Here is a 6,856-nt window from a genome sequence, read left to right on the forward strand (position 1 = left end):
AACCAAACTAACCAAGAAACAACTTCATCAGATGACAGTCTTATAACATGTTATACAATAAATCTATGTTTTGTTCGAAAAATGTGCATATTTGAGGTATAAATCATAGTTTTACATTGCAGCTACAATCGGAAATAGCACCGAAGCAGCTAGAACAATTACAGAGACCAAATTGAAATACCTAAATACTCATCATAAAACATTTATGAAAAATACATGGTGTACAGCAAATGAAAGACAAACATCTTGTGAATCCAGCCAATATTTCCGATTTCTTAAGTGTTTTACAGCGAAAACACAATATAGCATTATATTAGCTTACCACAATATCCAGAAACACAAGCCATTTACCAGCAGCAAAAGTTAGCGATCGTAACAAACCAGCAAAAGATATATAATTTTTGACTAACCTTGATAAGCTTCATCAGATGACAGTCCTATAACATCAGGTTATACATACACTTATGTTTTGTTCGAAAATGTGCATATTTAGAGCTGAAATCCGTGGTTATACATTGTGAAAACGTAGCAAATATTTTCCCAGAATGTCCGGATATATTTCTGACACTCACCTATTCTGACCAAATAACTATTCATAAACTTTACTAAAAAATACATGTTGTATAGGAAATGATAGATACACTAGTTCTTAATGCAATCGCCGTGTTAGAATTCTAAAAATAACTTCAGTACGACATGCAGCTTACGTTATAGCGAGAGAGCGCCCAAAATCTGGGCGCAAACTAATAGTAAACATGTTCGACAGATATATGAAATAACATCATAAATGGGTCCTACTTTTGATGATCTTCCATCAGAATGTTGTACAAGGGGTCCTTTGTCCAGAACAATCGTTGTTTGGTTTTAGAATGGCCTTTTTCCCTCTCGAATTAGCAAGCAAAACTAGCCAAGTGGCGCTAAACTCTCCTTCGTGAACAAACGCAGAGAACGCAACACGCCTAAACTCCCGAAAAAATTTCAATAATCTGATAAAACTATATTGAAAAAACATACTTTACGATGATATTATCACATTTATCAAATAAAATCAAAGCCGGAGATAATAGACGTCTATAGCGAATGCTTTTCAGAAGCCAATACTGATGACCTTTATGCGCATCCTGAACAAAGGAATTCGGGGGTCATGTCATTCCAAGCTCTCTCTTTTGACCATAGAAATACCTAGAAACCCCATTTCACCTCTCACAGCCTATTGACATCTAGTGGAAGGCGTATGAAGTGCATGTATACTAATAGATTTCAAGCAGATTAATAAGGAGGCCCTGGAACAGAGCCTCGATTTCAGATTTTTCACTTTCTGACAGGAAGTTTGCTGCAAAATGAGTTCTGTTTTACTCACAGATATAATTCAAACTGTTTTAGAAACTTGAGAGTGTTTTCTATCCAATAGTAATAATAATATGCATATTGTACGAGCAAGAATTGAGTACGAAGCCGTTTGAAATGGGCACCTATTCATCCAAGCTACTCAATACTGCCCCTGCAGCCATAAGAAGTTAACTTCTTTGATATAGGGGGCAGCATTTTCACTTTTGGATGAATTGCGTGCCCATAGTGAACTGCCTCCTACTCTGTCCCAGATGCTAATATATGCATATTATTATTACTATTTTGGATAGAAAACACTCTGAAGTTTCTAAAACTGTTTGAATGGTGTCTGTGAGTATAACATAACTCATATGGCAGGCAAAAACCTGAGAAAAAAATCCAAACAGGAAGTGAGAATTCTGAGAAGGGTCGATGTTAAAGTCATTGCCTATTCAATTCCCTGTAATATATGGATCTGTTTGCACTTCCTACGCCTTCTACTAGATGTCAACAGTCTGTAGAACGCTGAATGAAGCCTCTAGTGGGATGTGGGGCCGGATGGGAGGTGTTTCAGTCACTGGTCTGGCAGATTGCCAGTTCTTGCTCACGCGCTTTCCTCATGATATCGCCTTGCGTTCCATTACTTATACAGACATGAAGAAAAGCTCCGGTTGGAACGTTATTGGATATATATGATAACAACATCCTGAAGACTGATTCTCTACTAAGTTTGACCAGTTTATTCGACTTGTAATATAACTTTTTGAAGTTTTCGTCCGACGTTTGCCTGCATCTGCGAGAGCGTTTGGACACGTGTACTACACATGCTAGCAAAATTAGCTAATTGGACATAAGTAATGGACATTATCGAACAAAACAACGATTTATTGTGGAACTAGGATTCCTGGCAGTGCATTCTGATGAACATAATCAAAGGTAAGGGAATATTTATGATGTAATTTTGTATTTCTGTTGACTCCAACATGGCGGAGAAATGTTGTTAACCTCTAACGAGCCTCAACCCCGGATCCGGGATCACCCCCCACCCCCCCCCCCCCACACTGATTAGCATCGCTAGCATAGCGTCACAATTAAATAGTAGCATCTAAATATCATTAAATCACAAGTCCAAGACACCTAATGAAAGATACAGATCTTGTGAATAAAGCCACCATTTCAGATTTTTAAAATGTTTTACAGGGAAGACACAATATGTAAATCTATTAGCTAAACACGTTAGCAAAAGACACTATTTTTCTTTGTCCACCATTTTTTCTCAACACCAGTAGCTATCACCAATTCGGCTAAACTAAGATATTGATAGCCACTAACCAAGAAAAAACCTCATCAGATGACAGTCTGATAACATATTTATGGTATAGGATAGGTTTTGTTAGAAAAATGTGCATATTTCAGGTATAAATCATAGTTTGCCATTGCAGCCACCATCACAAATCTCACCAAAGCGACTAGAATTACTACAGAGAGCAACTTGTATTACCAATTTACTCATCATAAAACATTTCTTAAAAATACACAGCACATAGCAATGGAAAGACACAGATCTTGTGAATTCAGACAACATTTCAGATTTTCTAAGTGTTTTACGGCGAAAACACAATAAATCGTTATATTAGCATACCACATATGCAAACGTTACCCGAGCACTGATTCTAGCCAAAGAGAGCGATATCGTATCATCGCCAAAATATATTAATTTTTTCACTAACCTTCTCAGAATTCTTCAGATGACACTCCTGTAACATCATATTACAACATACATATAGAGTTTGTTCGAAAATGTGCATATTTAGCCATAAAAAACCGTGGTTATACAATGAAAATAGTAGCAAAACAAGCCTGGAAATGTCGGTCGCCATCTTTGAGTGATCTAGTTTAATCAATAGCTAATCATATACTTGACTAAAAAATACAGGGTTGACAGGAATCGAAAGACAAATTAGTTCTTAATGCAATCGCTGATTTACATTTTTTAAATTATCCTTACTTTTCAATACAGGTTGCGCCAAGCGAAGCTATACAAAACAAAATGGCGGCGTAAGCGTTTAACATTTTTCGACAGAAACACGATTTATCATCATAAATTGTTCTTACTGTGAGCTGTTCTTCCATCAGAATCTTGGGCAAAGAATCCTTTCTTGGGTCTAATCTTCTTTTGGTCGAAAGATGTCCACTTGTCCGTCGAAATGCCCACTAACGTACGACCGGGACCCCGAAACGTGCCCAGCGCTTCAAAGTGCACAACAAAGCAATGCCTCAAAATCGCACTAAAAGGATATAAATTGCTATACAACGGTTCAAATTAACTACCTTATGATGCTGTTAACACCTATAACGGGTAAAAACATGACCGGAGAAATATTACTGGCTAAACTAACGCTTGGAAGGAGGCGAGTCCGATGTCCTTCGCGCGCAAGGCGCAGGCAGCAAAGGGAAGCTACTTCCGGTATTTGCTGTTTTATACAGCCCCTGATTGCGCAATCGACTCCATTCAAAGCGTCATCACGCACTGACATCCAGGGGAAGACGTAAGAAGTGTCTGTTTCTCCATAGCATTTACACGGACCTTTAAACTGACTCCAGATCAGTGGCCAAAATGTTTGAAATCTGACTCCCTATCATGAAAAGTGCTGTAGATTGAGTTCTGTTTCACTCAGAGACAAAATTCCAACGGCTATAGAAACTAGAGAGTGTTTTCTATCCAATAATAATAATAATATGCATATTGTACGAGCAAGAATTGAGTAGGAAGCCGTTTAATCTGTAGTGCAAATTATGCTAATGCGAAACAGCACCCCCTATATTCGCAAGAAGTTAAATCTGAGCGCTGTCTCAGATTATTGCATGGTGTGCTTTTTACGTAAAGTTATTTTTTATGTCTGACACAGCGGTTGCATTAAGAACAAGTGTATCTTTAATTCTGTGTAAAACATGTTTCTTTCATCAAAGTTTATGATGAGTATTTCTGTTATTTGACCTGGCTCTCTGCAATTACTCCGGATATTTTAGAGGCATTTCTGAACATGGCGCCAATGTAAACCGAGATTTGTGGATATAAATATGCACATTATCGAACAAAACATAAATGTATTGTGTAACATGATGTCATATGAGTGTCATCTGATGAAGATCATCAAAGGTTAGTGATTCATTTTATCTCTATTTCTGCTTTTTGATACTACTATATTTTGCTGGGAAAATGGCTGTGTTTTTCTGTGGCTATGTACTGAGCTAACATAATTGTTTGGTGTGCTTTCCCCGTATATCCTTTTTGAAATCAGACATGTTGGCTGGATTCACAACATGTGTAGCTTTAATTTGGTGTCTTTCATGTGTGATTTCATGAAAGATTGATTTTTATAGTAATATATTTGAATTTGGTGCGCTATATTTTTTCTGGATTTTGGTCAAGTGGGACGCTACCGTCCCACCTATCCCAGAGAAGTTAAGGAAACTAAGCGTATGTTGTGAGAGCCGTTTGAATTTAAACTTTTTTTAATCAAAATGCAAAATTTTGGGGGCAGAAATACCTTCTGGAACATATGAACTTTCATGTGCCTTAATAACAAACTAATATGCCATCTGTAAATATGTATAAAATGGTTAAATTACCAGCCAAGTTGGTTTAGCCACAGAAAAAGGGGGCAACCTTCCCGCTAGCCATGATTGGCTGAGATAATGAGTGGGCTGGAGATGCTGAGAGATGAGTTTGGATTGGTCTGCCATGTAACACGCTTTTTTTTATATTTGAGCTGATCAATTTGTATAGGTAATCGTGTCTAACGTGGCTTTTAAAATAAATATACCTCGTAGTAGAACTGCATAAGTGTTGCTTTCCACTTTCTGGAAGACCGGGTTTTGAAATCAGAGTAGGATAGCTAAAGAGATGGAGAAAACACCTGTCTCTGGATTACATCTTCAAACTAAGGGCAACCATGGCATCCATGAGAGTGGTAGAAGCATCCATCTAGTTAGCTACATTTTCAGATATTACATGTTTCAAATTTTGTCAGAAAGTTCATTTCATTTCAAGTTAACGTGTACTTTTAGCTAGCTAGCTAACGTTAGCTGGCTGGCTCGCTAGCTAACATTACGTGTATGATCTGTGTAGTAATATTATTCATATCTCGGAGCCATTTGCTTTGCTAGTTATAGCCTAATGTTAGCTAGCTAGCATTGAACCTTGCTGGTTAGCTACCTGCAGATTCATGCAGGGTAGTAACGTTATGAGTTGGGATTATGGTTCATTGTTTAGCTAGCTAGACTCCACTATGCAAGCAACCATTTCAATAAAATTTTCAATAAATTTCGCTCTGGATATCTACTCTGATTTCAGAGCACTCTCGTCTGAGTGTGCCAGAGCGTAAAATAACTTACGAATTTACGAACGCTCAACACCCATTGAATATGGCCGGTGTCAGTAAACGTTGGGAAAAAAACATACATTTTTGCCAGTAGCACAGTTGCAGTCCCCAACGCTCTGGATAACAGCTCTGCTAGGGCGAGTAACATGGCCAGAGTGAGCTGCTGTCTCATTTGTGTCTGGAAGTAGCTAGCAAGCTAGTTAACGTTAGCCAGTTAACTTGGGTGCTAGACTGCTGTTCTTAGGACAGAACCCTCGGATCAACCCTTAAAGAGATGGGTGGGGCTAAAGCTTAAGAGGGTGTGAACGATGCTGAATGGGTGTAGACCAAGAAAAGGCAATATTCTCAAAAGTGAGGTTACAAGTTTACCAACTTTCAAAGCAGAATTACTTTCTCATTGTTCCTCAACTGCAATGTATGATATACCATTTTCTAGCTCTGAGTCTCTACTTTTATCCAATGTAAAAAACACCATTTCAAATGTTGCTACATAAGACCGAATCGAGCCGGTCGGCACTATGTCCATATATGTGACTCACCACCTGGATTCAAATTTGAAATGGTGTTTTTTACATTGGATAAAAGTTGAGATTCAGAGCTACAAAATGGTATATCATACTGCATTGTTGAGGAACAATGGGAAAGTAATTCTGCTTTGAAAGTTGATAAACTTGTAAACTCACTTTTTTGAAAATGGCCATTGAATGTTTTGGTATCTAGTGAAGAGCTCTTTTTTGTCTACACCCATTCAGAATCGTTCACACCCTCTTAAGTTTTAGCCCCACCCATCTTGTTTCGCCCTCGGGGCGTTCAGAGCGCACACTTGAGTTAACCATCCAGGTTCAACGTTAGCTAGCTGACATTAGGCTCTAACTAATGAAGCAAACAGCTGTGGGATACCAATAATAACATCAGCCAGCTAGCTAACAGTACACTTTAGCTTGTGTTCCTGTTAGGAGAGAATAGCTTTTTATATACCGGCTTTGTTGAGTTGAACAAACTACCACAACAACTCAAAGCCATACCAACCATAACCACTATGTTTTGAAATAAATTACCTTTTTCTGGCCCGCAAATAGATTTAGCTGACAAATCAGCCCAAAACGAAATATGTGCGGCCCTCTGAATTTTGAAAAATCATG

The sequence above is a fragment of the Salvelinus namaycush genome, chromosome 1 (assembly GCF_016432855.1).
Source record: "Salvelinus namaycush isolate Seneca chromosome 1, SaNama_1.0, whole genome shotgun sequence".
Classification (NCBI taxonomy): Eukaryota; Metazoa; Chordata; class Actinopteri; order Salmoniformes; family Salmonidae; genus Salvelinus; species Salvelinus namaycush.